The sequence below is a fragment of the Castanea sativa genome, chromosome 3 (assembly GCF_040712315.1).
Source record: "Castanea sativa cultivar Marrone di Chiusa Pesio chromosome 3, ASM4071231v1".
Lineage (NCBI taxonomy): Eukaryota > Viridiplantae > Streptophyta > Magnoliopsida > Fagales > Fagaceae > Castanea > Castanea sativa.
In genome coordinates, this window is record NC_134015.1 from 58,611,131 (window position 1) to 58,620,354 (window position 9,224).

General features: G+C 32.9%; 1 long non-coding RNA gene across 1 annotated transcript; it reads left to right on the plus strand.

Moving 5' to 3' along the window:
- The first annotated feature begins 4,239 nt into the window (after nucleotides 1–4,239).
- On the plus strand, nucleotides 4,240–6,174 carry LOC142627363 (uncharacterized). Its single transcript, XR_012842816.1, has 2 exons — nucleotides 4,240–4,458; nucleotides 5,100–6,174. It is a non-coding gene; the product is annotated as an uncharacterized LOC142627363 (long non-coding RNA).
- Nucleotides 6,175–9,224: the final 3,050 nt, after the last annotated feature.

The following is a 9,224-nucleotide window of genomic DNA, read 5'->3' on the forward strand; positions in this document are numbered from 1 at the left end:
TGGGCCAAAATATGAACTAGAAAATTTTTATTATTCAAGAATAAGAAAAAATTTAAAACTTAAAACTAAATTATTACATGAATAATAAAAACAGCATCCACTAAATATTGACCAAAAAAAAAGTTACAAACAATTGTGTTTTAATATATTTCAACTTTATTATTTATAATATATCAAAATGGAACTTAACTTTCTTTGTATTATCAAATTCATAAATGATTAATGTTGAAGGGAAGGATCTAAGCACAGCATAGAGCCCACAGGCCCAATCCGAGGATGGGTAAAGGACTATTCATACACCAATCCAGACTTGACACGTGGACTAAGTTCGAGGAGGGAAGACATTGAGACCAAGCTAATCTAGATTAAACATGTGGACTAAGGTCTAAGGATGGCAAACGGACGAACCCACTGTTAGAGGCACCCAAGAAACAAATGCACCTCGGGAATGCCTCAGTTTGCCAATTGCACCAAAAAGTAGGGCACCATGTAAGACATTAGAGACGTGCAAATAAAGAAGAGAGGAAATCTTTGGGGAAGGTAGTCATCACCTCCACACTCAATGCACTGCACCAACTGAGTTGGTCACATTTATGAAGAAAATACACCTAAACCGTAGTTCCACAGCTCACACACTCTCTACCACCTCTAGAAGGGTCTTGATGGGACAAGCATTCTAATTTCTAGCCTAAAACGTACAGGTGGAGGGCTCAGATGCATTAAGGGAGACTATATAAAGGAAATGAACCCTTCTAGGAAAGTGGTTGGAACATGAGAACTTGAACAAAAGGGAGAGAATATCAACTTGTAGAAAGATTTGAGCAAATAATATATGAACATTGCATCCTCGGACAAGCCCGAGGAAGAATTTATATCCGTTTTGTGTTTCTTTTCATCATATTAAGGATAATGACTTTATTGATTTCATATTGGGATCATACAGTGCATTGCAATTGACTTAGCAAGTTCACTCTCTTACAAATTAATCGTGTTGGTCCAGAAATACCTAGTACCACTATTTTAAGTGGGCTTGGGGCCATTTTTGAGCTCTTACAATTAATTTTATACAAAATTTCGCAACTATTTCCGTTTTGATGTACAAAATTAAAGAGTTTTAGAATATATCATATTTCATTTTATTTTAAAGCTTAGTTTTTATAATATTCATGATTAAAAATCCTCATTCCATAGTTAAAATAAAAATTAGAAGAATAAGTATAGCTACAATTACTTTATAACTTTATAAGCAAATTGGTAGGCTATTAAAATTGTAGTCCGTATTAGTCATTGACTCATTGGCATAATTTAAAAATAGTTACCAATTTTTTGAAGTCTAGATGTTGAACTATATTATGCCAATAATGGTGAAAATCCAATTTTAAGAGTATTTTTTCTTGATTTATGAATTTTCGCAGCTAAAACAAGTCATAAACAAAAAAATACCATCAATGCTAAAAAGTTTAACATGTCTCTCAAAGATCCAAAGCTGAGTTAAAAAAAAGCAACTCTAATATATATTCACTAAACCAATGATTTGATTTTTATAATTCAGAATTTATTGCAATATAAAAAATATTTATTATCATATTTTATTCTTTTGTTATAACATTCCTAGCGCTTTTTTTACATGTACGCATTTCTTTATTTTCTCAAAAGCATAATTCAACATTACGTTCACTATCAATTGAATCTTTTAGTGGTGTGCTATCATTTTCTATTTGTAATAATTCATAAGAACACTCACTATCAATCTATCATTGTACAAGTTTGATTCAATAAATACGTTTAAAAGTTTATTTTAACTCGTCATTAACATCTAATTCATTAGTTTCCATTCTAAGAGGAAATATAGACTGATGAGAAGATCTAAAAGGAAAGAGAAGAAAGAAGTGTGTGATGAAATTACGCAAAGGAAAGTGAATGATCAATTAAAAATAATAGATTTTTCTGGATGGAATTTTTGAGAGAGAATGGGAATAGTAGAGTCAAGAAATTGGAATGTAATATCGTTGTGAGGCCAAGAAGACTAAGGTGGTGTTTGGATTTATGAAAACTGAGTTATATAACTCAGTTTTCATCACCCAAAACTCAAAAAATGTGGAACCCACTGACTTATAATTTGTTTGGACAAGTTTTTAAGTTAAGTTCTCATCACTCAAAACTCAAATTTTGAGTTTGAGTGATGAAAACTGAAATCAAATTTTTGTTGTTTTTAGATTATGGAATATGAGTTTTAGTGGCAAAGTCGTAAAAAACACAAAATTGTGGGACCCATTCTTCTTGACTTGTCTCTGTCAAGTCACACCCACTCGATAAGAAACTTGGCATGTATGTTAAGAATATAGAGAATATGTCTTGATTTCTTGAAAATAAAGTACCATACAAAAAGCAAAAGAAAAAGAAAAGATAAAGAACTTCGCAATCTACACTCTAAATACTAATTACTATCTTAAATATATATAATCCACTTAATAATATAAATTTTACAAAAGAAAAAAAAGTGAAAAAAAATTTACTTAGTACTTGATTTCTTGAAAGTAAAGTACCAGATTTATTGAAAGTAAAGTACCATACAAACAGAAGAAAAAAAAAAAAGAGAAAAAGATAAATCGCTACACAGTCCACACTCTTGATACTAATTACTATCTCAAATATTTATAATCCACATAATAATATAAAATTTATAAAAGAAATAAAAGTGAAAAAAAAATTTACCCAATACATGATTGTTTGAAAGTAAAGTACTATATAAAAAGAAAAAGAAAAAAAAAAGGATAAAGATATATTACTCCACATTCTAAATACTAATTACTATCTTAAATATTTATAATCCACTTAATAATATAAAATTTACAAAAGAAAAAAAAATTTATCCAATACTTGATTTCTTGAACTTAAAGTATCATGCAAAAAAAAAAAAAAAAGATAAATTACTCCATAGTATACAATCTAAATACTAATTACTATCTTGAAAAACATTGCATTAACTGTTTGTTTAAAAAAATGTTGTTTCCCTAAAAATAGTATCTAATGATGTTTCCTTAAAAAAATAGATTTTCTACACAGAAATACAAAACTAACAAAATGGAAAATATTTCCCCTGTATATATATATTTGTGTGTGTGTGTGTGTTTCTCAAAAAAAAAAAAAAGGAAAATATTATATATGAAATATGAAGAATTCTATGGTACAAATTCTTTTAATGTGTAACTTATGAAATCTATTTTTATTGGATTAAGATCCTCTATAGTCCTTAGAGATAACTTTATTCTGAAGTATAGTCCTTAGATAACTTTATTATGAAGTTTTTAAAACTAATTCTATCCATTTTGAAATGATGTTGCAAAATGAAATCTTCTCACTTTAAAATAGATGGATACTCATAAAAAAAATATTGCTAGAAAGGATTTTAGACACTTCATAATAAATTTGCATTCTAATCCATTTTTCCTATCAATGTCCAAATATTATCAAATTCCAAACCAATACCATTCAAAGTTTTGAAGAATCGAATGACCCAATTTCAAGTCGTGAAGAATAACATTTTTTTTTTTTTTGAGAAATAAAAGAATAACAGGTTAAATGTCCTAGTCAAGTCAAGAAAATAGTACGAGCCCATAACTTTTTTTTTTTAATTGGCCTAAGATATGTTTTCGTTTCTAACCCAAACCAACGAAAAAAATAAAAATAAAAAATAAAAAATTGATAGCCCAAATAAAGGTTTTGAAGTAGAGTTATAAGAGCATCTCCAGCAGCCTTTTCAAATTTTTGTATTGTTTAGAGACTGAATAGTTCATTTTACCTTTGCCTATCTACTTTTTTAAATACACTTTCCAACAGACTCTCTATCATTTTCTCTATCCCATTTAAATATTATTTATTCATTATTTCTTTAATATTTCTTTTTCAATCTTCTTTTAATCATCTAATTTTAATGAGAAGTGTTACGTTCTTAACATTTTACAATAAATCATATGTGATAAGTTATTACTGATTTTAATTTGAACACATCACTTAAATATTTTTTTTTTCATTAGTATTATATAGTTAGTAACAACCAACTACTTAAGATTTATTGTGAAAATATTGTAGTAGTATTTCTCAATTTTAATTTCTTATTCTTTATTTTATTTTCCCTTATCTTTTTTTTTTTTCATTCACACGTTTCTTTTCTTCCTCTTTTTTTCTCCTCCACTCCTTTCTTTATCTCTATCTTCACGTTTGGAGCTCTCTTCACTTTTCTTTTCTTTTCTTTTCTTCTCTAGCACTTCCTCTAGAACTCTCTTCAATTTTCTTTTTTGTTTATTCTCTAGCACTTCTTCTACTCCAGAGCATTGAAGAAGCTCTCTCTTTCTTTCTCTGTCTCACATCGTCGGCGGCGGATGATAAAGGCTAGTGGACAACCTTTTTTTCCTCACCCACCACCGCAGGTCCCCCTCCCTACCGAGGCTCAAATGGGTCAGCTTTGCTCTTCTTCTTTTTTTTTTCTTTTTCTTTTTTTTTCTAATTTGATTAGTTTTAAAATTTTGATTTGAGTTTGTATTTTAATTGAGAGCTCTGTCGATTTTGTGCTTCAACGTTGTTTTCTGATGAGAAGCAAATAGAGAGTTTTTTTCTAAAGAGAAGCAAGAGAGAGAGGGAGTGAAGAAGAAAGAGAAAGGGAGGAAAGAGAAAAAAGTCTTTTTTTTTTAATTTAACTGATATTATTTTAAGGGAAAATATTCTTTAGATATGCTACAGTGATTGCTACATTACTCTCCATGTTAAGAGAGCTACTGTAGCAAATCTAAAAAAAAATTGGAGATTGAGAGGTTGTTGGAAGTGTTTTTTTGTGTGTTTGCTCTCCAAATTAGACTTTAGAGGGCCTATTGGAGATGCTCTAAACGAGTTGAGCCAAATCAATTATTAAAAATTTAAAATTATTTATTTAATTTTATTTTGAACGTCAGTTAAGCACGACTAAAATCATCTACTTGATTGCAGCCAAAATTATAATTACAGATTTGGGATCACAAGTCCCCCATGCACCACTTTTTTTTTTTCCATACCGTTTCACAGGGAGAACGCATATTACTAAAGTGCATATTACAAAAGTGCAGAAACAACAGGAGAAAAACAGCAATGGTGCATTGGCACACGGGTTGCCATTTTAGCTATAGACCACAGCTCCTTTACAACCACTTGGGGTACCCAAATCACATCACAGTGAAAGCCATTTTGAGTAAAAAAAAACAAAGATCAGCTAATCTAGTACTATCTAGCCAATCAGAGGTGCTTTTCATCTTGAATGTTTGTAGAAGACTCTTGCTGTCACTTAGAAACAAAACATGCTGGAAACCTTGATCTTTTGTTGCCAGTCCAACTTCAATCACAGCCTCCAGCAGTGCCCCAGTTGATGTTCTAGCATTGCTACTAACCACTCCAAAAAACACCTTATCTCCCTGAACCATTAATGCTTCATAAGCAGTGCCATTTCTATATATCTCCTGCTCCTAGCTCCTGCAAGCTTGATGATTAGTTGCCAGTCCCCTGCTGCGGACTGAATCTCTGGTCTGGTGCATCTGTCATCTCTGCCCCCTGGAGTGCTATAACTTGAGAGGATGTCCCTGTACCTGCAAGATAAGTTTTGAGCAATAAGAATCACTTCCACTGGATTTGGGGTAATTCCTTGATGAACCACTCTGTTCCTATAGGCCCAGACAGTCCAAAGAATGGTAAACATATCCTGCAAATAGCACATAAAATCCGAATCACTCAGATTATGTCTTGAGAGGAGTTGTTTTAACCAATGTTGAACAGAGATATTGGTGTAATCTGATGTGTGAATGGCTAGAGTAGAATCATGCCAGCAAGCTCTAGCAAAGGGGCAATGAAGGAAAAGGTGAGTATGGCTTTCCTCCTCTTCATTACACATTTGGGCACAACCTTGTTGTTGAGATACCCCTGGCATGTAGATTGAGAAGGGTAGGGAGACAATTACGCAGAAGTTTCCAAATGAAGTTGCTAATCTTCAGAGGGACCTTTACTTTTCCAAAAGGACCTCCACCACTTGGGATCTTCTTTTGATGCCAGCAGTCAAGTAGATAGTTCCAGGACTCCATGAATGTACCATTGCAGCTATATGGTTTTTTTTTTTTCCTCCTTTCAATCAAACTTGCATAGTTCCACTTTCAAGGTCTTCTCAAGTAAATTTTTTAATTACTTTTTGCATAACTCAAGCAAGGCAAAAATTGGAAATTAACAATGTTTTCTAAACAATATAATTAGTAGGCACTATTACAAAACTATATTTTTTATTAATATCTCAAGTATAAGAGAGTCAATTTTGGCCTAAAAATCGAGTCTTTGAGGGTCGATTTTCATGGTCTGCTCACGTCTGATATGGTATTTTTTTCACGTGGCATCCACTTGAAAATCGAGTCTCTAAGACTCGATTTATAAGTCAAAAAAATTTAAGTCTGTCTCTCATGTACAAGCCATTCCCAGAAATACCAAAAAAAAAAAAAAAAAAAAAACACAACACCTTCACCATCAGCCCACCAGCCACAACCACAAACCCCAGCAGCTGAAACAAAAAAAAAAAAAAAAAACACAATCCAATGCCAACACAACACCACCAACATAGTACAGCCACAACCAATACAACACCACCAACAAACCCACAGCCACCACAAAACAAACCCACGGAACACCACAAAACAAACTCATAGCCACAAACAGACCGGATCTGCCACCAGAGAAGAAAGATAGAGAGAAAAAAAAAAAACCTCACCCACGATCACCGACAGCCACCCACGCCCCACGACCACACACGGCCCACGCCGAGCTGAAGCCACGCACACCGACTTGAAACCCACCCACCCATGGTCCCACGCCGATCTGATCTCGATCTTCAACAACAATTTGAACCCGACCCATAGCTAGCCACGAGCACCGATGGCCACCCACGCCGAGCTGAAGCCACCCACGCCGACTTGAAACCCACCCTCCCAGACACGGCCCACGGCGATCTGGGTTTTTTTTCTTCTTCTTCTCTCGCTCTTTCTTCTCTAATGAGATGAGAAGGTGTAAATGAGAAGGTGTAAAGGGCCTTGTATTGTAAAGGGCTTATAAATTGAGTCTTAGAGACTCGATTTTCAAGTAGATGCCACATGGAAAAAAATGTCACATCAGACGTAATCAGACCATGAAAATCGAGTCTTTAAGACTCAATTTATAGTCCAAAATCGACTCTCTAAAACTCAAGATGTTAGTAAAAAATATAGTTTTGTAACAGTGCTTACTAATTATATTGTTTAGAAATTAATGTTAATTTCCAATTTTGGCCCTTAAGCAAATAGACATACATACATACATGCATACATACATACATACATATATATATATATATATATATATATATGCAAATATTTCTGCACCTTCCTTACCCTATATGATTATAATTAAACATGTGATTGTCCATTCTAAGGAAATTTGATTAAATTTACATGAAAAGTGTCACTAAATATTATGTTTTTACATTTGATTAAATTTACATGAAAAGTTTCACTAAATTAGTAATAAATTTATTGTATTTTTATTTATATAATTTAAAATTTTATTAATTATATTATTTATGACGTCACTGGTTCGACCATCGGTTGGATCTCGGTCCGACCAAAAAACCAGTAACTAGTCCATTTTTTCGGTTCTTTCACCATACTGGTTTATAAAACCATGTAAAAAAACCCAAAAAAAAAGAAAAAAAGAAAAGAAAAAATACTTGAACGAAAATTTGGAAAAAATATATATATAATAAAACCATTAACAAGAACCAAACCAAATGCTAATGAAAAATCCCGTTACAAGTGTGGGGATAAAAGGCCCAGAATATGTTTTTAAGCCATGGGCTTAATCCGAGGACAGGTTAATGGTAATAACAATATTAAACTTACAGCCTCGAAAACAAATGTGGCGGACTAAGTGAATGTAAATAATCCGAGGAGGATTACCTCCTCGGCTGAGTGCAGCGAGGATCAGGTAGTACGTCATGTTGACTAGAACGATATTCTAGAAGGTCTTGGGGATGAAGATATGTTTCAAAGGGCACAAAGAGCCAGAGTGGTTGAAACAGATCATAGAGAAAGCTGCTACCACCGCATTGAATGCTTTGTACCTAAGTCTCTGGCCGCATTTATGAGGAAGTGATACCTGAACAGTGATTTCTAACTTGAACAGTGATTTTCAACCTTACAGCTATTACCTAGGGACTTCCAGAAGAGGTTGATGGGACAAGTATCAAAGGGGACAATCTGAATCTACACGTGGAGAGTAAGAATGGAAGGGAGGAGGGACTATAAAAGAGAAGAAGGTCCTGTAAAAGGGAGGAAAAAGAAAAAGAAAAAGAAAAGGAAGGGAACGGGAGACAAAATATTTGTAAAGAATCTTTAAGTAAGAAGAAATATAAGCACTTGGTTCTCGGCTTGAGTCCAAGGATAAACTTCATCTTATAAACTTGTTCATCTATATTGTTTCATGACCTTGGACCATTGCTATTACCGTTAAAGCTCATTAGAATCAAGATTTTTAGCCCACACTCTATAAATTTATTGTATTGGGCTCTTTGAGCCTACGTCCTCCTTCTTGTTGGGCCTAGGCACAAACTGCATCTTTACAATAAGATCAATCTCATTTCAAACTAAGACTATCACCACTCCAAAACCAACACAATTAAGTTTTTAATTCAACAAATATTAAAAAAAAAAAAATCCTTACTACCTCAGTGCCTCGCGGATTCACAAGTAATTAAACAATTTAAACTAAAACTAACTCAAACCTAAGGGCTAAAAGGAAATAAGAAACTCACTTACTTTCCCCAGTCATTGTCGTCCATCCCTATTCAGCGACACTAACAACAACCAAACCTGAACTCCACAAGTTTTAAAACTTTATGTATTTGCATGTTTTTTTATTGTTGTTGTTGTTGTTGTTATTGTCAATATATAAAATTTTCTTTTTATTAGATTGTGTAATTTATGCTTCTTGAGGAACACCCAGGAAAAAATTCCTAGAGCCGCCATTAAGACCGACAATCTGAATAAATGCATGAGAAATGTTTAAGGGTGTGTTTGGAAATCATTTTGAACCTAAAAAATGACCGAAATACCCTTAAAACCTAAAAAATGACAAACTCACCCTAAAACTCAAAATAAATTACCAAAATTACTATAGAACCCAAAAAATGA